Source organism: Hyaena hyaena, unplaced genomic scaffold (assembly GCF_003009895.1).
Source record: "Hyaena hyaena isolate Hyena2069 unplaced genomic scaffold, ASM300989v1 scaffold_66, whole genome shotgun sequence".
In the NCBI taxonomy this organism is placed as follows: Eukaryota; Metazoa; Chordata; class Mammalia; order Carnivora; family Hyaenidae; genus Hyaena; species Hyaena hyaena.
In genome coordinates this window covers 4,169,184-4,193,568 of record NW_024080696.1, presented here as the reverse complement: position 1 = coordinate 4,193,568, position 24,385 = coordinate 4,169,184, and positions in this window count along the sequence as shown.

The window sequence follows — 24,385 nt, the reverse complement described above, 5'->3', positions numbered from 1 at the left end:
CTAGGGGCCCAGTTCACGTTTTCACTTAAGTCGATACAAATGTTGAGTGTGGTTGTGGTTGTTTAGAAGGGGATAAAATGGGGTCGCTGACTTAAAGATCATTTCTTCTTGTTTTTATCCCCTAGGTTTATTTTCCCCACCAGGCTTTCTGGTAACTGATTCTCCTGGTTATGAAAGCCCACGGGGAGCAGGAAGGTAGATAGCAATTTCTCTTCAGTAGACAGTCTCCATTAATTTTGTTATTTCTCATCAGCAACTGATGTATGCCCAAAAGTGATATAAGTGAAGGTAAATGACCAGCAATTTGTTTTACTTTATAGCTAATACTTTCCAAAAGCACTTGTGACTAATATCCGATAGAAGTTTAACAGAAGTCTGAGGCTGGGACAATTTAGGGGCTAAGCTGTACATCCCCATTTTCTTCTCCTCCCCCCATCTAGTGTTAGACACAGGTGGTATTCCTTCTCTTCTTCAAGGTGTCCTGGCAGGACGATGCTGCAACAGCCTCTAGGAAATCCATTTTGACATTAATATCCTTCATGGCCAAGAGAGAGGTAATTTGGTTCATATATAATCTGGTTCCTCCTCCTCTGTGTTGAAAGCCCTTAATGACCCAGTGTCTTCCCTCAGCAGGGCTGAAGGTATTCTGTCAAAATACCATGATGGATTATGCGCTTAGTGACCTCTTGCAACTTTTTGCAAGGCAGATAGAGTAGAATAAAAGGGCGTCAAAGAGGCAGGGGAATATCCCTATTTGCCACACCCACCATGTCTGCAGCAGGAGGAAGGTTCACGGAGAAAAGCTGAACAAGACTCTCTCCTCCAGCTTCTCTGCTTCCCTACCCCCTTCTCTCCCCACCCCCTTCCGGGGAAGCATTAGCCAGCACTGGAAATGAGAGCAGTGCCAGTGGCACGAGACAATAATCTCCACTTTGAAAGCTTAACAGAACGAGAAACCAGCAAGGGAAAGGAGGAGAATCTCTGTTCTCTGTGCTCAGGAGTCACCAATTTCAGGACTCCTGCAAGAGTAATCAAAGGCAAAACTGATCCAATCCATGCACATCCTCTATAGTAGCTTCTCTGACATAGACAGGATACAGATTAGAGTAAAGCATTAGATACTGGTGGGCACTTTTCTTATTTGACTTGCATCTTCCCTGACAAAATAGCTAAAATAAAAGATTTCATTACATTTAAAGGAGCTCAGTAAGAGGCTGTGACAGCTGAGTCAGGGTTTGCTCACCTGGAAATTGCTCAGGTGAGGAGAATGTCTCTTCACTACAAAGGAACATTGCTTATCAAAGCCATCCCTCGAGCAGAGGCTGCTTGCCGTTTGTCCAGAAGGGGCTTCCGAATTAGAGATGGGGGATGGTCGCAGGCAGCGCTCTGTGGCTGGAGACCAGTTTGGATTTGCAGCACATTTCTTTGCAAGCAAAAGCACCATCAATCACGGAAGGGAATATTTTGAACAGTAAAGTGTCTAAACTTCTTTGCTTGTGCTATCCTGTGCTGGCTTTCCTACCTGTGAAATATCCTAACTGCAGTGTGTTGTGTGTCCTGTCTTCCCAAGCGGGTTGAAAGCCAGATCACGCCATCCTCAGGGCCCCCAGCACGTGGCACAACATCTGGAAACAACTAGACACTAGTTAAACGATTGAGGAATGAGTGAATAAACACAGAAACTTCCTGCTTTCTAATAGGTTTAATGAGTTAGAAAGACTAGTTGATCCTTTCTTTATAGTTTTACTCTAGTAGCTCCCTGGAGAAGAAAAAAAGAAAAGTGTAGATTTTGCTCAAGACTCTTTCTGATGAAAGCCATTGTAATTTAGGGACTGAAAAAGGCAAGGAAGTGGAATAGGAAATGGGGGGAAACATCATGACCTCTCTGGGGCTGGGGGCTTTTGTACAGATTGGTTTCTGCTGGACACTTCCTGAGACAGATTTAGGGTAGGTTGCTGAGTAAGAGTCTAGAAAGAAGCTTATGACATGATTTGATGTGCAGGAGACTAGGGATGTAGGGCGCAAAGTCAAACCAAGGGGAAAATGCAAATGAAAACCATGTTTCCTTGAATACATCCTATAGCTCTTCATTTCTCTGGCCAGCTTCTACTTGTGACAGTTTCCTCTCTGGACCAATATGTCATTTATTTTGGCTCTACTAAGTCACACACCACTGGAATGAGATTGGTATTCTTACCAACTGAGGGCCATCTGCTCTTTTCTAGACAACAGCTATTCTGTTCTGTCTCTCTCCACCTCCTGCTTCTTTCAGTTTTCTTATATATTTTCAACCGTGTGCATTCTTTTTTCTATGAACAGGAGACAGTGAGTGCCCAAGGAATTATCTCTTTGGATACATTCTTTCCTCAGGCATTGGAATTTTAAATTGTTGTTTATTCCCTTTCAGAGCTTTGATCTTCTATATGTAAAATAAAATGTTTATCAGTAACATTGGCAAAGGGAAATGCAGTCTTCCAGAAAGCTTCTCTATATTCCTTAAATTGTGAGATACTTTTTAACTGTTGACTAGTTCATGTTGTCACATTTCCTCTGTTTCTCAAAAAAGAAATCAGATAAAAAAGGTAAATAGAAAGTTACAGGTAGCAGATGAAGAAAACAAAGTGCATTTGTTGTAAAGTTACTTTCTCCTTCGGTCCCCCAGTGTCTAGAGACAGACTTCCTGGCGGTGGTCAAAGCATTTGCAGTTAGAACTCAAGAGAAGCAAACTCGTTTCTGGGGTACTGGTGTTCTCCTGGAATCTGCGGCTTTGACACCCACGTTCATTGCATTTCTCATTTATTTGTACACATGGCATAGAGGATACTGTGCCCGACCTAATGTGTGAGGTTGTGGGTTCAAACCCAGTTCCATGGCAAGTTATAAACCTCTCTACACTTGAATTTCCTCACCTGTAAGATGCAATTCATACTTATACTACGAAGGTGTAAGGCAAATTACCTAGGACAGCACATGGAAAACCTTAGAATCAGCTTACTGTTCAGTAAAATTGGTTGAATTTTAATCTGCAATTACTATAGCAAAGTCCAGAAATGAGATCAGGATCAGGATAGTTCATCCCTTGCATCAATTATCTGTACTCATTGCATAAAGAGAAAGGTGCAGGGACTCCATTATCTGCATAATTATGCAGTTCTGCTCTGCATCTTCTACACTTGCTTAAAATTTAACAGGTGATCTTATTGTTTCTGTAGGTAATTACTTGCAGATTAAAAAGGGCTAAAGAATTGCTTTTCCTATTTTGTCCAAAGATTTTTTTAATGACACCATTAAAAGAGGGAATCTGACACACCAGCCCCTTATCAAAATAAACCTGCTGTTATTATCCAAAATTGTCTGGGTTTATTAAGATACTCTGAATTTAATTAGTAGCGTTTCTACCACCCCTCACTCTGTTTGTAGTGACCAAAGCATAAAACCATTGTTAAAGCCACCTAGTAATCAATTTGCTCTTCTACTTTTCAGTACTTGGGTTTCACAGATGAGACAGTATATCAACCTTAACCCTTTTCTTTTTTTTTCTTTTTTTAAAAAATGTTTTGTTTATTTCTGAGAGAAAGAGAGAGAGGGGCGGTGTGAACAGGGGAGGGTCAGAGAGAGAGGGAGACACAGAATCTGAAGCAGGTTCCAGGCTCTGAGCTAGCTGTCAGCACAGAGCCCGACGTGGGGCTTGAACCCAACAACCGTGAGATCGTGACCTGAGCCGAAGTCGGATACTTAACCAACTGACCCACACAGGCGCCCCGTCCTTAGCCCTTTTCTATTTAATGAAAGCCTTCCTTTTACTACCCAGGACCATTTCAGCCATTTTGTATTAAGACTGTTCATGCTTATACTGTTAATGATTAAAATAATTAAAAGTGTTTTGAATAAGCATTCTTTACTTTCTAGGCTCTTAAGTCTTTATGGTCTAATAATTCTTGGAGTCCTCTAACGTCCTATGTAATCTTTTAATTGAACATTTTAATTTTGATGTATAGTTTGCTATTAACTTATTAATGATAAAGGTGAATTATAAAAATATCCCTACCCTCTAGCATTCATCATCTATAAAACAGTTTTCCTGGCCTTCAAACAACATCCCCTTTGGCCTAATTTCATTATTTCATCCATTTTAGGCATCATGAGCTATTAAAATTGAATCCATTTGGTTAACATCCATAAAATACCATACAGTAGCTGTCAAATTTTCTTTTAAAATGGCATCTTTCACTTAAAAAAAATTAAGAGATGTATTTTATATCTTTGCTTTTTCCCATGTTTCTTTTAAAATCTCTCTTGAGGTCTAATATTGTATCCTTTTAGAGACCCAGTAGGGAAAAAACTACATTCAAATGAAAGGGTTTTAATAAATGAACTACATGAAAAGGTGCAGGCAGAGTTGAGGGAAACAAAAAGGTATGGGAATGCATTCCAGAGCTAGCCACAATGGGGAGCCATTGCCCCTCTCAGACAGGAAGGAGCAAGGAGGGAACAATTACTGGCACCTGAAGAGAGTACCTGAGACTGTGGGAAAGGACTAACTAGAGCTCTGTCCTTGTTGGGGACATAGCCAGTCCAAGGGAACCATTCAGGGAGAGAGCTGGGGGAATAAATACTCCAAGTCCATTCTCCTCCTTCCCTTCCAACTCTTACTGGCAGTTCCCGCTGACCAGCCCCACCTAGAAACTTGAGGCAAGAGTGCCTTTTGATGCAGGCCATATCTGTGAGCCTTCGGTGTCATGAAGTGGGACAGAGAATGCTAGAGCATGACTCTGAAGGGGCAAAGGGCAAATATCAAGTCCAAATAAGTAAGCAAAATAGGTCTCAAGAACTTTTCATTTGTGATCTTTTAAATTCTATTCATGTTAGTGGAGCAAACATTGATGGAACATCTATTAGATGAGAGCCACTTTAGTGGGTGCTGAAGATACAAAGATAAATAAGCAGAGCTGGCAAGGGTGAGGCAAGCAAGGCATCTATGGTGAACTTGCATGAACTTGTGAGCAAGTCCCTCCTTAAATTGCATACCCAAGGTGCTTTGCTTGCTTCATCCTATTCTAAGCCCTGTAAATTAAAGGCTCTGTCTTCACATTCAAAGATTTTTAAGTCCAGGCAAACAAACATGAATAAAAATAACTACAAGATAAAATGTTATATTACAAGTGCCTGGGTACACACACAATAGGTCTTATGAAACTTGAGGCAAGAGTGTTCAGATGCCTGAACACTAAATCTTAATTCCAGGGGTCTGGTATGGCTCCTCTCAGAATGGGTCATCTAAGCTGAGTCTTGAAGGACAAGTAAGATTTTGAGAGATTTATTTGTTCAACATGTATTGATTGAATTTCTACTATGTGGTAAGTGCTGTTTTTAGGTGGTAGGAGAAGGGGTGAGACCAAGACAGAGAAGCTCCCTGCTCTCAGGGAGCTTATGTTCTGGTTTCAGCAAAAGACAATTAAAAAGTAAACTAATAAGAGAATATTAAGAAGAGAGAAGGATTTGGTGATTCTCCATGAGTGTCTTGCATTTCTGCATTTCTTCTGAGCAGAGGCATTAATTACCCTTTTGTTCTGAACTATCTTTTCAAGGATGTTTGTATAGCAAACAGCCTTGAAAGTTAGAACGTCTCCCTCTGGAGTAGAAGGCAGGTCAATTTGCTTATTGTCTGGTACAAAAGGTTTGGGTTCCCTAAGCTCTAGGCTCCTCAGTTGTAACACAACCCAGTGTGTGCACAGCATTCATCTGGTTTCCTCTACATTTTTCCCACTGGATTTGAGGAGCAAGGAGAAGTGACACAAACATAAAACTCATGCTATTTGCTGTGCTGTATTAAGGTACTTTGTCTCTGGCCTGGGTGTCTTAATCCATTTAGGCTGCTATAAAAAAAACTATCATAGACTGGCTTATATACAACAGAAATTTATTTCTCCCAGTTCTGGAAAGTCCAGAGTCAAGGCAAATTCAGATTCTGATGAGAACTCTCTTCCTTCTTTTGCAGATGGCCACTTTATCCTCACATCTTAGAAGGGAAAAGAGAGCTCTCTGGGGCAATTTTTATAAGGGTACTAATCCCACTCATGAGGCTCTGCTTTCACAAACTAATCGCCTCCCAAATGCCTCACCTCCACATATCATCACACTGGGGATTAGGCTTCACCATATAAAGTTTAGGAGACATGAATATTTAGTCCATAAAACTAGGAGTCTTGCAGCTTCTGCCACCATCCATGAAACCATGGCAGGCTACCTTAGTAGTTGGGCAAAAATTTCAGACCCTTCATAGCTTTTGGCAGTTTTTGGTGAGAATATAAGATGCTGACAGAGACCTGGTTTTCTGGAAAAGAAAGAATGAGGACCACATGGGTCAAGTTCAGGAATATGAAAGGACTCTCTGGAATCTGGCAGCAAATGCTCTTACTCAAATGTTGAGCAGGGTGTGTGAAGGGGGTTAGTAAGGATCCCCACTGTCATACCTGTTTATCTGTGTTTAGAGGTTGTATGAAGATAGGCAGGACTGAAACAAGCCACTTGTGGAATTATGGTTCCTCACTTGTCTCTGGGTGGAAAGAAAAACTATTGTAGCGACAGTCAGGCTGCAAGTCCTGTGGCCAGAGCTGAAAGGCAATATAGCTATAGCTACTGAGTTAGTAAATCCCTGAAGTGGAAATAAATGGCTCAGCAATAGAATATAAAGTTTTAGACAGACTAAAACTGTTAGTAATTAATTTGGTTGGGCCATATAGGTGGTTACTTGAAACCAAAAGTGAATACAAAGCCTTGAGTACTGGTACACAATCACCCTTTCTGTCTGTACCCCCCTAACCTCTCTCTGTTCCTTGACCCTGACCTCAGCTGCTTTAACAAGAAAGATGATTGGGACTGGACCAAGTCCTCCATATCTCCAAAGGGGACTGGAGGCCATACACACTCATCTGATTATGTTGAGAAACCTTGGGGAGAGAAGGACCTCAAACTTTTAAACTCTATTGGATAGGGCCAACACAATATCATCTTACAAAGTTCCAGGTGATGGGGTTTGGGCAGGGTACACAGTGGGGAAGGGAAGCTATCATGGCCTTGTGGATAGAGCCCTTTGGGCCAATCCAACGGACTATTTTTGTTGCTTCTACATATGAATCTATCTTATAAATTGACGTTATATTCTTGTACATCCCTATCCCATAAGTATCAGAGGGGATTCTCCTGATCAGGAAGAGCCTCATGTATAGAAGCACTAGTTGGACAAACTACCCTGACATTTGGCGAGTCAAGATATAGCAGGAATGTCTCTACCCTCTAATGCCTGAAGTTTTCACTATACAGATGATATCCTGTTGGTTGTCAAATCAGAAGCCTGAATTTCAGTGGTACGAACTGTGATATTGTCTGCCAGTAGGGGGTGGCTAAATAAACCCTGACAAAATTCAGGGGCCTGCTCATGGAATAAATTTTGGGGGAGCCATGGGAATGGAGTCACAGTGTTTAATCCTTCCATCGGTCAAGGAAAAATTGCTATATAGCAATTTTCTTTACCTACCTACCGCAATAGTGTAGACCTAGCACCTTATTGTACCTTTTGGGTATTACAGACAGTATGTGTCTTGTATTTTGCTGGTCTTTTATGAGGGCTAGCATGCAAATAAGCACCCTTTAAGTGGAATTCAAAACCAACAACACAAACAACAAAAACCATCTATGATCCCTTTGAGCTACAAGTCTTTGTGACTGATTTTGCTGCTTAGAACCCCTGGTAAAGGAAGGCAGCCTTCAGGTAGATTTCACCGTAGCCACTTACCTGACATGGCAACCAGGGTTAAAAGCAGGAATTGATATCTAGCTCTTGTCAACACTGAATGCCTGGTGCATGGGGATCTTTTGACTCTGCATTCCCATTGCGGAGTGGGTCAACTTAGACTCAACCACTAACAAGGTGGGAAGGGGCCAACAAGCCTTGCTTGCTAAATGGAAATAGTATATTCAAGAACATACCATCTTGGGGCGCCTGAGTGGCTTAGTTGGTTGAGCATCCGACTCTTGATTTTAGCTCAGGTCATGATCTCAAGGTTTGTGAGATCTGAGATGGGGCCCCATGTTGTACTGTGCACTGACAGTGTGGAACCTGCTTGGGATTCTCTCTCTCTCTCTCTCTGCTCTTCCCCCCCATCTCTTTCTAAAAATAGAAAAATAAGTTTTTTTAATAAACCTAAAAAAAAAAAAAAAGAATGCAACTATCCTGGCCCTAGCAGCATTTTGGCCTTGCATGAAAAAGTGGTAGTTATTCCTCTGGAGGAAGTTTTATCCTTCACTCTAGCACTTGAATTAAAGGCACTGGCTAATGGGGCCCTTGATTTACTCAGGTTTCCTTAAATCAGAGGTTTACAGACAATAGTCTACAGACTGGCTATCTAGTTTTGTAAATAAAGTTCTACTGGAATACAGTCACACCCATTTATTTATGTATTATCTACTTTTGCGCTACAGGGGAGATGAGTAGTTTCAACAGAGACCATACAGCCCATAGGCCTAACATATTTACTATATGGTCCTTTAAGGAAAAATTTGCCTGGACTAGTGCACTGATGGTTTGGCTGAAACCCAGTGGTACACACGGGGCTGCTGCGGCTGTTCAGCGACGCAAAGGCAAAACGGATGTCGTCAGTCCTTGAGTTCTCAGTAGGAAGAACTCAAGGCCTTCTCATAGCTCTGGCTAATATTCCCCTTGATGACCTTTGCTGTATTTCTGCTGACTCTTGGGAATATTGTCAGTGGCCGAGCTATTTGGTTTGCCACCTGGGAAACTACAGACAGCAGATTAAAGACACCCCTCTTGAAGGCCACAGAGCTGTGTTAAGCAAACAGTGTGGCTCACTCATGTAGATGTCCATGATAAGGATCAATTCTTTGATGAGGTCAGCTGACCAAGACTGCACAATGGGAATTGCCGCTGTTGTTGCAGGAATCCATCATATGAGATATGGCAGTACAAAGGATTCAGTGTTTTCAGGCTGCTACTGCTTGCTGGACTTGTGATTCCTGCCATCGTCGCCCTGCTTGTCTGGCAGTAGGGAAGGCCACATTGCATGGGCTTAGCTTCCATGCACTCCTGATTGATGGATCACATGAGATCTTTGACCCCTCTCAGGCCTATTAGTGGTGCTTCCTTACCATAGATACTTTTTCAGGTTAGAGTGTTGATGTTCCAGCTACACTTTTGCTCCTCTTAAAATGAATCTGTATAACATGTTTGGCTTTCTGGACCATCTGCAGTCACAAAAGCCACTCAACAATGGGCTAAGTCAAGTGATTCAGTACTACTTTTGTACTCCATACCATTCTCAGGCATCTGGAATCGTTGAGCTTTGGAACATTCTCCTAAAAAAAGACTCAAAAAATTTTCTGACTATTCCTCTGAGCAGGTTGAATGGTGGCCCCCCAAAATATGTGCATGTCCTAATACTCAGACCTTGTGAATGTTACCTTATTTGGAAAAAGGCTCTTCACAGATGTAATTAAGATCTCTTGAGATGAGACCATCCCAATTATCCAAGTAGGTTCTAAATTTAATGACAAGTCTCCTTGTAATAGAGAAGAAACACACACATTATAACCCACTGTGTTTGCAGTATCTACCTGGGCCACAATGTTCACCTCTGGGACTTGGATAGCAAGAAGTATTGATAGAAACATGAAGTTTATGGTGCTTGTTGTACTGTGTGTAATAAGGACCTCTGTCTCTGACCTAGGCATCTCTCAGACATCTTCTGCCAGCATCTGTGAGACTGTGGTAGGCTAACTTAGCTTGCAAGGAGAGTAAAATCTTAGATCCTTCATGGTTCTTGATACTAGGAAGGAGATTCAACAGGAAAATAATGAGTTAATGAAGAAGAGTGAGGGGACCTGGGTGGCCCAGTCAGTTAAGCGGCCGACATCGGCTCAGGTCACGATCTCATGGTTCATGAGTTCGAGCTCACGTTGGGCTCCGTGCTGACAGCTCAGAGCCTGGAGCCTGCTTCGGGTTCTGCGTCCCCCTCTCTTTCTGACCTCCCCTCCCCCCGCTCATGCTCTGTTTCTCTCTGTCTCAATAATAAATAAAAAAACATAATTTTTTTTTTTTAAAAATGAAGAAGAGGGAATCATTTGATAAGGAGGTCAGGGGAAGGTTTCCTGTGAGAAGTGACATTTGAATGCTGGCTAAAATAATGAGAAGTAAACAGAGAGCAGACAGAGACAAAAATTAATGTAAAGTCCCAAGGCAGGAATGAGCCTGTAATGTCCAAGGAAAAGCAGAAAGATCAGTGACTAGAGAACAGTGAGTAAGAGGGAATATGAAAGGAAATGCGACTGGAGGGGATTGTGGCCAGGCCGTGTGGAGTATTATGGGCTGTAATAAAATAAGTTGCTCTTGCTAAGGTCTTTACTAACAAGTGAGTCCAGTTATTTAATAAATCAACCATATTGTACCTCATTTCAGATGTATTCCCTTCCAATCCATTCATTTTGCTTTTGCTAGAAATGCAAATCTGACCCCTCACCCTTCTGCTTAAAACCTTTCACTGGTTGCCCAGTGCATGTAGGACAAAGTTCAAAGTACCTAACCTGATACAAAAGGCCCTTCCTGATGAGGGCATGCCCCTATCACTTGCATGAAACCTATGATCCATCCCAACACACGAAGCTATTTCTCATTTCAATATGCTTCTTTCTGTGTATGGGCATACTGCCTCCCCTGGACTTTTTGGGAAGCTAACTCTCATCTTTCAAGGCCCTACTCAAGCACCTTCTTGGTGAAGTTTTTCCTAATGACTTCAAGCAGATATTGTGGCTCTTTCCTTTGAAAACCCACTGTACTGTAAACTCCCCTCTATTATAGCACCGGCTACCCTGCATGGACATTGCTGGTCTGTAAGCCCAAGTCCTACGTAAGACAGAACTTGCTAACAGTAGGAATGATATCATGTATCCTTTAATCCTCAACACCTAGAACAATTTTTGCCACATAATAGGTGTTTGGTGAATACATATTTAATGAATGAATAAATCCATGATTTCACACTTAGCCTGCTTTTTGTCACTATAGATTAGCTTTATCTATTCTACAATTGTATAAACGGGATCATCATTATATATTTTTATGTGTCTGTCTTTTTTCATAGAGTAGAAATTTTTGAGTTTCATCTAAGGTGTTCAATGCAGTAGTTTGTCCTTTTTATTGCTTAATAGAAATCCATTGTAGAAATAAACTGCACTTTGATTTTTTATTCACCTGTTGATGGACACTTGGATAGTTTCTAGATGTTCTGAGATTATGAATACAACTGGTGTGGATGTTCATATCCTTTTGGGAACATGTGTTTTCATTTCTCTTGGGTAAATACTTAGGAATAAACTTGTTATCTTCATTATAAACTGCCAAATTGTTCTCAAAAGTGGTCATACTATTTTACATTCCCATCAGCAATGAAAAGAGTTCCATATTTCTCTATTTGCCAACACTTGGCTTTTGTATGCCTTTTTACTAGTAGCCATCCTAATGCATGTATACAGGAATCCCATTGTGGTTTTAATTTGTATTTCCCCAGTGACTAATGACATTGAGCATCTTGTTATGTATTTATTTGCCATTTATGTATCTCCTTCTTAGTGTCCAAATCTTTTGTCCATTTTTTAATTGGGTAGTTTGCCTTTTTATTGTTGAGTTCTAAGGGCTCTATAGATAACCTGGATACAATTTTTTTTTCAGGTATGTGTACTGTGAATGTATTTTCCCAGTCCAACAGTACTTTTTAAATTGTTTTCATTTCAAAGGGCTTACCTTTAATATTACTATTGTTCTTTCAAGGTTATTGTCATGTTTTGTTGAATAGCTTAAAAAAGCAGTAAAATTTATATACATTCATTTCTATTTAATGAACCAGTGTTTACTAAAATCCATTCACCAAAATACTTTGGTCAATCACATACCTGTGGCTCTGAATGCTTCTTAAATATCCTGTGGTTTCAGATCTCTGGCTTGGGTGGAAAATATTTGATCACTACAATGATGTGAAAGTCACATTTGCTGTATGTGGCAAGGACTGTTGTAGTCTACCCCAACATCATTGCTCTTTCCTCCTGATTTTATCAGGGGAGGCAATGTGCTTAGCCACTCTGCATTTCCCGGCCTTCCTGCGGCTAGATGTGGTCACGTGACCAATCCTGGGGAATGCATTGTATCTCCTTGTAGGAAAGAAATGAAGAGAAAGAAAAAGATACTTTTTTTTGGTAGTCATTATCTTTAGGCTTAAGACAAATGTCAGCGGTCCTCTTTAAAGATTTATTAGATGTGATGCTATTGTTCTTCTTTCCTTTCACCTTGCTCTTCCCTCTTACCTTTCCTCTCCTTTCCCCTTTTATCTCTTACTCTTTCTCATCTCTTTTCCCCTTTTTCTCCAGAAGCAGAGTTTGATATTTTACATATAAGTTTAGAATTATAATAGGTGATCAGCTGGTCTTAAACGACTTGAAGCTGGGGGCAGGAGGAGATGATGCAGCAGGATGCAATTTCATTGTGATGTCGGGTGTTCCTTAAACTTCCATTCAGCCTATTTTATACATCTTCGCTGGCACTTAACTTCACTTTGCTTTTAATAATCTACTGTTCCATGGTTCTGACTTTCTATTGCCTCCTACACATCTGTTTGGATTGATATTCTGCTGTTCGTCATGCAAGCATGATTTCACTTTGAAAATGATTTCCTTTTGATGGATGCTCTGGTTGCTTGGGTGAGCATGGTCTCGCGTTCCTAACGTTTGCTCTTAGCTGGTCTCGGTACTCCAACAGTCATCCCTCAGGGTCTCAGGCATTCACTCATGCTAGCTGCGGACTTCTTTGTAATTAAATGCCAAAAATGTTGTATTCCTTGGATTAATCTATAGCAGGGCTTGGCAAACTATAGCTGGTGGGCCAAATCTAGTCTTAGCTTGTTTTTGTATGGCTTGTGAGCTTAGACTGGTTTTTAACATTTTAAAATTAGAAATGCTAACAAAAAAACAAAGAATATGTGATAGAGACTGTATGTAGCTCCACAGAGCCTAATGTTTACTATTTGCTTTTTTATTGAGAAAGCTTATTAATATGCAGGCTATATAAAATATACTTTACAGAGATCCCAGGGAAGTTACCAGGAAGTAGGCAGTGATCTCCCAAGGCAGCTAAAACTGAGATTCAGTGAGAGGTTGTTTATGATTGAGTGAGACATACCAGACAAACAACGACTGCAAATATGAGCCCTAAATTGAAAATAACAAGGACTGATTCTCCAAATTACATGAAGACTCAGCTGCTTCTCTATAGAAAGCAGCATGATGAGGAGCAGCACTAAGGATTTATTTATCTGATGACGAGCAATAATTTGTCCAAGAAAACTCAGGGGGAGGTTAGCCAGGATTAAATAATATTCGCCCATTCATATCATTCATTATTCATACTGTTCATTATACAGCAGAAACAAGCTGTGGTTACTTGCCTTATACGTTATGACATTTGCAATCAACTCGAACACAATACTATTTGTATGATGAAAAACTTTGACCATCCTGTCTCTCTAATCTATCCCCATTCAGCCTGTTTTCTCACTCTTCCCACTTCACAAACCCCTTACCTGATGCCACAGACTGCCTTCTGTGACTTTGCCCAGGTAGGTCTCCACCCGGAATACCCGGAATACCCCTCCCCTAATTATGTCCTTTGAAATTCTGTTTATCCTCCAAGCTCTGACTTAAATAGCAGTAGAGACCTTCCCAGATCCCCTCAGTTGGAATTCCTTCCTATGGGTTCTAAGGTGTCAGTAGCCCCTGGGCAGTTTTAAGGCTTGTTTCTTGGCCTGGGGCTTCCTCACCATGCAGGTTGTATACATTCAAGTTGTCCACCCAAGTGTCGCAGAATTTGGGTTTTGATTTCTAGTGACTGTTTTTCAACCCAAGGCCCCAGAAGAACAGCAACCTTCCTCAATTTGTGTCCAAACTAGTGGGGAGGTTTTCCTCCCTCTTTTCCCTAGAGCAGGCCGTGCTTCACAGCTCTGACCTTTGTTCCCAGGGTCCAGTTAGGCTCCTGGCCTCATGGCTGAACTGCTTGTCCTTGAGTTAGCCGTCCCTGGGCTTCCATCCCATCCAATCCCTTTATGCTCCTGCTCCTGCACACTGCTCCGGCTTTGGCTTCTTGGCGTCTGCTTCGTACATTTTTACCTTTCTTTTGTGCTACGCTTGAATTGTGATGTTGTCCTGCTTTATTCAGCATGTCTATGGTTTTGAGAGCTATACTTAGGAGTGATGATGCAGCGAGGAAGCCTGCTCATAGCAGTGCATTAGCTGCCTGATGTCGACAGGACAGTATAAAGCTCTGTTTAATTGTGAAAGTCACAATTATTCTTTCCATTTAATTTGAGAGAGATCCTGAACATGCTTCTTATGTATATCACTACTTCTCTAGGGGTATCTAGATATCTAGATATCTAGGGGTCCCACACAATATTGTTTCTGAATTTTTTCTAGCTAAAGAAATAGATACTTGTAAGGAAAGGTTTAGTAGCCAGAGATGACTGGGAAGAAAGGAGCAGACTAAGGAAAATTTTGGACTAATGGAAAATACAGTCAATTTTCAATTAACTGGGCAGATGGCACTTTGCCATAATGCAGATAACCAGGAACTCACTTAATAGCACAACCTTATGCGAAATAATGTTTAAATTATAATTTAGCCTTCTGAGCCCTATGCTTTGAGCATTTTTCATATAACTAAAGTGACTGTTTCAACCAGTCAAACAAAGGATAATTTATATTGAAGATAGCTTGCATTTTAAAGGGTGACTATTATTTTACAAGCCAATGGACTAACTTCACAGAGTTTCAATCAAGTCTACAACGGGGAATAACGTGGGACTAATGGTTGGAAGTCATACAGGGCATTATTTTATTTCTAATTTTGGCTCCACAGAAAATTAAGGCAACTTGATCAATTATATGATAATGCTCACTTTTTAGTTTTCATATATAAATGTGTATATATTAAAGTTTGAAATATCAAGTATCCTCTCTGAAGTTATAGCTTCCAGAGTGAATCCTTGAATTTATTTCTATACTATGCACGTCTTGGAAAAACCCTGATAAATTTTTTTGACAGACAGGTTGTGTTTACTGCCAAGTCTCCACGAGAATAGATACTTAGTTCTACACCATGTCAGCAAGGAATATAAAAGTGGAGCAAAACAAACAAACAAACAAACAACAACAACAACAAAAAACCCCAGAGAATGATGAAGCGATCCCACATTTTCCTGTTTCATGGAGCCATAGGTTTTTTAGTCAGAAGGGTACTCAGATTGTGAAGCACATCTTCATCTTTTTTACACATGTGAAACCAGGCTCAGGAAAGGTAAAATGACTTGCTCAGGGTCACATGGCTAGAATCAGGGCTGCAGCTGGGACCAGGCTTCTTCCAACTCAGTTCCTCAGAGGCACATTCATTATTGGGATAATTTGAGGAGCTTTGTGTAACAGCCCTTGAAGAGAATGGGCTCTTTTGGAATAAACATCTACATCTTGGCATAATAAGCACTGCCTGTGTATGTGCAGCTTTGTTACAGAAGGAAGTAGACAAATAAATGGCATATTTTTTTCCTTCTAGCTCTTGATTCTAAACTTTCTGTAATATAAGGAATTGAAACTTATTTCTCATATTTGGTGCAGGGTGTGTGTGGTACTATGTGGTATTTATGTGGACAAGTTACATGGGAATTGTGATGGGAAGCTAACGATGAACAGACAGTGAAAAATGAAAGATATTTAATTTGCCTAGGTGAATTCTGATAAAATGGCAAAAATCACAGTGTGCCTGTGAAGGAACAGCTGGGATCCTGGCCCCCTGGGGCATAGAGCAGTGTACTTTTTTCCAGAGGGGCAGATCCACAGCCTCTGCATTTGACGTTGTTGTTGTTTAGCTGCTCACGTAATCCTTTACTAGGGAAGCATTCACAGGACACTTGTTAGCTGACTAATTCTTAACATCATAAAACTGACCAGCCATGAGGAGTTGCTCCAATCTTTATTCCACAGTTGAGCAAATCAACAAGCGTGAGGGTATAGTTTGAGACGCACAAATTGCTTAGCATATCTAAGATACTTTTCTGCAGTTCTAATATTGATCTAGGAGTGTTTTTAAAAATTACTATGGCAACAATCCCCATTCAGTGGAGGAAAGCGATGCATTATCTATGCAAAGAAAAGTGAGAAGAGTGTTTCAGATGCTGCCTTTTTACACCCTGCAGATGTGCCCTGACCTCTCAGCATTATTTTTGCTGAGGACAGTGTCTGGAAAAAAGAAATCCATGAGAGTTACTCCCCGACTCTGGAAGATATTAGCATTTCAAGCACTATGTCATAGAAAACAGCATCTCACAGATTTAAGATGTTCCACAAAATGAATACTTTCATTATACTTGAAGTCTATCAGGTTATCATTTGAGAACACATGAAAAAAAGGATAATGTTTTCAGCCAGTAGCTGAAAATTGCTGCATAGGAGGCATTACAAAGATATAAATGTAAGTGTTCATGAGGCATTCACTGAACAAATATTTATTGAGCATAGTCTACGAGAAAGAAGAATGCTAGGTGTCACCTCCATCAGCAAGAGTTATAAGAATCTACTGATGCTTTTTGAACATTTACAACCAAATTTTACTTTTATCATTGAACAAGTCAAACCCCTGCCAAGAATGATCTAACTCAAGAACATTTCATTTCTTTCTTTTCCACAGAATTTGGGAATAGTAGGTAACCCACTGTTTACTACTTTTGTTTCAAAACTAAGAAAACTAAGAAACTAAGTTGTTTAGATAGCGTAAATTGCAGTGTAAATTGGGCAATTTCCAAAATTTGCTTGATGCTGATGGCCAAACCTGACACAACACATAAAATATATGTGTATACATAGGTATGCACATGAATTGTCTGGATTAACTAGGTAAGTAAATTACTCAGATGCTTTATGATTTGTTATTCAAGAATGGTCCTGGGGCACCCGGGTGGCTCAGTCGGTTAAGCGTCGGACTTCAGCTGTGATTTTGAGCCCTGTGTCTGGCTCTGTGCTGACAGCTCAGAGCCTGGAGCCTGCTTCGGATTCTGTGTCTCCCTCTCTCTCTGCTCCTCCCTTGTTCATGCTCTGTCTCCCTTTCTCTCTCTCAAAAATAAGTGGCCATTAAAAAAATTTTAAGTAAATTAATTAAAAAAATGGTCGTTGGACCAGCAGTATCACCTGGGAACTTGTGAGGAAGGAAGACTCTCAGTCCCCTCCCTAAATCTACCAAATCAAAGTACCATTTAATAAGATCCCCCAGATGATTCATATGAACTTAAACTTTAAGAAGCATTGCTTTGGGGCTCCTGGGTGGCTCAGTCAGTTAAGCATCAACTTCGGCTCATGTCATGATCTCACGGTTCGTGGGTTCGAGCCCCGCATCAGCCTCTGTGCTGACAGCTAGCTCAGAGCCTGGAGCCTGTTTCAGATTCTGTGTCTCCCTCTTTCTCTGACCCTCCCCTGCTCATGCTGTCTCTCTCTCTCTCTCTCAGAAATAAATAAAAAACATAAAAAACGAAGCACTGCTTTAACATTTTATTTTATTTTTAAAGAGTTTTCTTTTTTTAATTTAATTTTTTAATTTATTTTTGAGAGAGACAGAGCACGAACAGGGGAAGGGCAGAGAGAGAGGGAGACACAGACTCTGAAGCGGGCTCTAGGCTCTGAGCTGTCAGCACAGAGCCTGAGGCGGGGCTTGAACCCACAAGCTGTGAGATCATGACCTGAACCAAAGTTGGATCTTTAACTGACTGAGTCATCCAGATGCCCCTGCTTTAACATATTTTAAGGAAAAAAGTGAGTTGAGGGTTGAGACAGTTATCTAAGAGGAAAAAAGTTTGTTTCAATTATTTATAATTTTTAAAAAGTGATTTTAGTGGGAGTGAGGGTAGATGAGGGGATGGTCAGGATATCAGATTATCTGGATTAGTGCCACAATTTTTAGATATTTTTGGCCAGTGTAGGTACTGCCATGATGACTGTTTAAAGGTGATCATTTGAGTATCTTTAATCCCTAATGTGTTGAGAGAGTGCTATTCTATATAGGACAGCTCATCATTTAAAGAAAAAATTTTTATTATACAAGCAATGATAAAAATTTAAAAATTAAAAATGAAACCTAAATCGTATGTGGCTTTTCAATTTTAAAGCCTTGTTGGTATTCGTATATTCTCATATGATGTTTACATAGTTGTACACTGATTTGTTTATTCCAAGCTAAGGGGTGAGTGTGGACAAACTTGTGGAGATTCAATGAAAAGAATGTAATATTTAAAGCTTTTGTATTCATACTTTTTCATAGACTGCTATGTTGAGCTAATTGTAATCATGATTATTAACAATTCCAACTATAATCAAACTTCCTAATCATGATTTGTAATGGCTCTGTCATATTCCACTGAGTCGATGCACGAGGATTATTTAATCACTCTCTTATTATATGGATATTCAGATAGTTTCCATGTTTTGTTATTATAAATAAGGCAGTAACAAACATCTTTGTACAATAGTTTAATTCATTAAATTCATTTTCATAGCATAAATTACCAATAATACAATTAGTGGATTCAAGTATATAAGATATTATATGGTTTTAAAAACTTGTGGATTTTAGAAAAGGTCTGTAACAGTTTATTTTAAAACCTGCATTGTCAGAGCATTCCAGCCTCACTACATCTTGTCAGCAACAGAAATAATTATTTCCAAATTTGCTAATCAATTAGTATACATCTCATAACTTTTTATAATAATTAAAATTCCCACTAAAATTCGCTTTTCCTCCCTTGTTCTCTTACAGCAAAATTACCCTAAAGGTGTTCTGCAGCCTAAGCCATAAATGCACTGCAGGTATGTTGACATATTGTGTTCAGTCATCTTCTGAGTAAGGCTGGAGGTAGTTAAAGCCTCCTGGATAATCACTCCCCCACCACAAACAGGTTGCGAAAAGTTTGGGAAGTATAGCTTTATGCTCACTCTTTTCCCTACTTTGGCTCTCTTGTTCACTCTTTTTTTTTTTAATAAAAAATTAATATACTTATTTTTTGAGCAGTTTTAGGTTTACAGAATATCTGAGTAAAAAGTATAGGGGTATACTTTTCCTTTTCCCTTATTAGTAACTGCCTGCATTAGTGTGGTACACTTGTTACACTGATGAGCCAATACTGATACATTGTTATTGATTAAAAGTCCATAGGTTACATTAGGGTTTATAGTATTGTACATAATCTTTGAGTTTTGAGAAATAATAACATATATCCACCATTACAGTAGCATGCAGAAAAGTTTCTCTGCCCTAAAAATCACCTATGCTCCTCCTTTTTCTCTCTCCCTTCCCCTGAGCCTCTGGCATGATTATCTTTTTATTGTCTCCATAGTTTTGCTCTTCCAGAATGTTATATAGTTGGAATTATACAGTACGTAGCATTTTCAAATTGACTTTCATTTAGGCTTACGCATTTATAGCTCCTCCATGCTTTTTGGTGGCTTGATAGCTCATTTCTTTTAACTGCTGAATAATATTCCATTGTATGGATGTACCACAGTTTGTTTATGCATTCACCTCTTGGTGGCTTCTAAGCTTTAGCAATTATGAATAAAGCTGCCATAAATATTTGTGTGAAGGTTTTTGTGTGGATGTAGGTTTTCAACTCATTCTGAGTTGAAATACCAAGGAGCTCAATTACTGTATAATATGGTAAGAGTATGTTTAGTTTTGTAAATATTGCCAAATTGTCTTCCAAAGTGACCATACCATTTTGCATGTCCACTAGCAATGAATGAGAATTTCTACTGCTCCACATCCCTGTCAGCATTTGGTGTTTTAGTGTTTTGGATTTTAGTAGGTAGTGATATATCATTGTTGTTCTAATTCACAATTCCCTAGCAACATACAGTGTTGAGCATCTTTTCATGTTTATTTACCATCTGTATGTCTTCTATGATGAGATGTCTATTCAGATACTTTGCCCATTTTTAAATCAAGTGGCATGTTTTACTGTGGAGTTTTTAAGAGTTCTTTGTATAATGTGGATTATGAGTCCTTTACTAGCTTGTGCTTTGGAAATATTTTCTCTCAGTCTGCAGCTTGTCTTTCCATTCTCTCAACTGTGTCCTTCATAGAGCAGAGTTTAAAAAATTTTAATGAAGATCAACTAATCAACTTTATCTTTTTGTGTTACATCCAAAAAATTATTTTCAAATCCAAGGTCCCCTAGATTTTCTCTTATGTTATCTTCTAGTGGTTTTATATTTTGCATTTTACATTTAAGGCTAAGATCCATTTTGACTTAATTTTTTTTGCATGTGGATATCCAGTTGTTCTAGCACTATTTGTTAAAAAAGTGATCATTTCTCTCTATTGGATTGCCTGTGCTCCTTGGTCAATTTTTTTGGGGTCTATTTCTGGGCTCTCTGCTGTTCTCCTGAACTATTTATCCATTTTTCCCCAATATCATATTGTCTTGATTACTGTACCTTTATATTAGCTCTTAAAGACAAGAACTGTCCATCCTCTGACTTTGTTCTCTTTTAAATATTGTGTTGGTTATTCTGGCTCTTTTACATTTCCATGTAAACCTTAGACTTAATTTGTTGATAGCCACAACCTGAGATTTTGATTGGGATTGCATTGAATTTACAGATCAACTTGGAAAGAACTGACAACTTGAGAATGTTGAGCCTTCCCTACTGTATCTACAGAATATCATCCCATGTATTTAGATCTTCCTTGATTTCTTTCATCATAGATTTGCAGTTTATCTCATAGAGATCCTGTACATGTCATGTTAGGTTTGTACCTAAGTATTTTTTTTTTTTTTTTGGTGCTAATGTAAATGATATTGTGTGTTTATTTCAAATTCCAATTCCAATTTTTAATTGCTGGTATGTAAGAAAGCAATTGACTTTTATATATTAATCTTGTATCCTGCAAGAATGCTACAATTGCGTCTTAGTTCCAGAAGGTGATTTTTTATATAGACAATTATGTAATCTACAAACAAAGACTTATTTTTTCTTGCCCATTCTGTATACCGTTTATTTCCTTTGCTTGTCTTACTGCATTAGCTAGGACTTCCAATACAATCTTAAATAGAAGTGATGACAATGGACATCCTTGCCTTCCTCCCGTTCTTAGGGAGAACTCATCTAGTTTCTCATCATTAAGTATGATGTTAGCTGTAGTGTTTTTGTAGATGTTATATTTCAAGTGGTGAAGTTCCCCTCTATTCCTATTTCTCAGTTTTTATCATGAATGGGTGTTGGATTTTGTCAAATGCTTTTTCTATAGCTATTGATAGAAAAATAATTTGATTTTTCTTTTTTAGCCTGTTGATATGATGAATTACATTAATAGATTCTTAAATGTTGAAATAGCCTTGTATACGTGGAATACATTCCACTTGGTTATGGTGTATAATTCTTTTTATACATTGTTCTATTCAACTTACTAATAGTTTGTTGAAAATGTTTGCATCTATGTCTATAAGATGTATTAGCCTGTAGTTTCCCTTTTCTAGTATTGTCTTTGTCTGGTTTCAGTATTAGGGAAATATTGGTCTCATAGAATGAGTTAGAAAGTATTCATTCTGTTTCTATTTTCTGGAAGAGCTTGTAAAGAATTGACAGAATTTCTTCCTTAAATGTGTGGCAAAATTCACCAATCAATTGATCTAGACCTGGTACTTTCTGTTTTGGTAGGTTATTATTAATTGAATCCCTTAATAGATATAGGCTTATTTAGATTGTCTATTTCTCCTTATGTTAGTTCTGTTAGATTGTGTATCTTAAGGAATTGGTCCATTTCACTTAGTTTGTCAAATTGTGGGCATAAAGTTGTTTAGAATATTCTTTTATTACCCTTTTAATATCCATGGGATCAGTAGTGATGGCTCCTCTTTCTTTCCTGATATTAGTAATTTGTGTCTTTTCTCTTTTTTCCTTAGCCTAGCTAGAGGTGTATTAATTTTACCAGTCTTCACAAAGCACCAGCTCTTCGTTTCACTGATGTTTTCTACTGACTTCCTATTTTCAATTTCATTGATTTCTGTTCTAGTTTTTACTATTTATTCCCTTCTTCTGATTTTGGGTTTAATTTTTTTCTTTTTCTAGTGCCTTAAGACAGAAGCTTAGATTATTGAGTTTTGGATTTTTTCTTTTCTAACATATGCATTCGATGCTATAAAACTCCCACTAAGCACTGTTTTTGCTGTATCCCACATATCTTGATAAGTTGTATTTTCATTTACATTTAGTTCAATACGCTTCTTTTTCAAACCCTTGAGATTTATTGACTCTCAATAGATCATCAATATTTGGATGATTTTCTAGCTTTGTTTTATTGATTCTTAGTTTAATTTGATTGTGGTCTAAGAACATCTTTTGTAAAATTTCATTTTAAAATATCTGTTAAGGCATGTCTTGTGGTTCAGAATTGTCTATCTTGGTGAATGTTTCAGGTAAGCTTGAGAAAAATGTGTATTCTGTTGTTGACAGATGGAATATTTTACAAATGTCAATTAGATACAGTTGATTGATCATGCTATTCAGGTTAACTATAGCTTTGCTTATCTTCTGCTTGCTTGATGTCTCAATTACGTAAAAGAGGGGTGTTGAAGTCTCCAAATATAATAGTGGATTTGTCTATTTGTCCTTTTAGTTCCAACAATTTTTCTTCACACATTTTGATACACTGTTATTAGGTATACACACATTTAGGATGGTTATGACTTGTTGGACATAAATATATTCTACCTAGCAAGTCAAGAGTAATTGTGTGAGATTAATCCAAGATTTAAAAAATCAAATATAAGAAGATCTTTCAGCTGGAACCTCTGAACAGTATTCACAATTCCATCAACTGTATTCTGTAGATTTAAAAAGGAAAAAGAGGAGATGGAGCGGGAAGATGACAGCAGAGTAGGAGGGCCTGGGGCCTGCCTTGTCCTGCAAACACAACTAGATAGCTATCAGATCATCCTAAACAACTCAGAAGTCAACCTGAAGACTAACAGAACAAACTCCACAACTAGCGGGAGAGAAGAAGCCACATCAAAAAAGGTAGGAAATGTGGAGACATGGTTTAGGGGAGAAAGAGATCACAGCTGCTGTGGAAGGGAAGGAGGCATGGGTACAAAGAAGAGTGAGAGAGAGCAGCACACAAGGGAATGCAAAAGGAGAATGTTTCCTCAAAGCTGAATTTTTTTGTGTTCTTATAATTAGCAGGACTTACTGAGTGACTCATTTGGTTAAGTGTCTGACTTTAGCTCAGGTCATGATCTCACAGTTCATGAGTTCAAACCCTACATCAGGATCTTTGCTGTCAGCACAGAGCCTGCTTCAGATCCTCTGTGCCCCTCCCTTGCTCTCTCGTTCTCTCTCCAATAAATAAACATTTAAAAAAAAAAAGACTGAAAAAGACTGGAGTTTACAGATCAGTGAGCTTGGCTGGGATAGAGTCTGGAAGGCACTGTGCTACTCCTGGAGAGAAGGCAGGTAAACAACCCAGGGGCAGACAGCATGGAAAGAATGATTTGAAGAGTGCCTGGGGCACACAGTGGGAAGATTATTCACTCTTCTAGGAGTGTATCCCTGATGGGTAGCATTCACTGAGACACCTCTCTGCGAACAAGGGAGCTAGTCATCACCATTTCCCTTCCCCCACCCCTTAGCGTAAACCAGAGCCACCTAGAGGAAGCAGCACAGCACCCCCACTGGCTGCCTAACTTGCTAACACCAAGCCCCACTCTCCCTGCACTCCAGTGGAACTACCATTCTCAGTAGTGCTTGCCTCAGTCTCAGCATGGCAGGCTCTTGTCCTAGAAGACCAGTACTAACCCCTGCCCACACCATGAGTGGGTCTTAGTTCCAGTAGAGGTGGTGACAGGTCTCATTTCACAAGCAGACCAAAGCACGCTCAGTTAAAACTCACCACATTCAGGCCAGGGACCAAACACTGCCCACAGCAGTGGAGAGCTTCTGCAGACAACTGGCCTTAAGGATAGAGCAGGCAGAACACAACAATGGAGCAAATACCAGAAACGCTTCCTGAAGCACTATGGCCTGGGCACTATATGACCTCTTTTTTTTTTTTTTAAATAAGTTTACTACTTTCAGGAGCAGGAGACATAACTGGCTTTTCTTTTCTTTTTTTTTTTTTCTTTTTTTTTTTTTTTTTTTTTTTTTTTTTTTTTTTTTTTTTTTTTTTTTTTTTTTTTTTTTTTTTTCTTTCTTTTTTTCTTCCCCTTTATCTCTTCTTCTTCCTCCTCTCCCCCCCCCC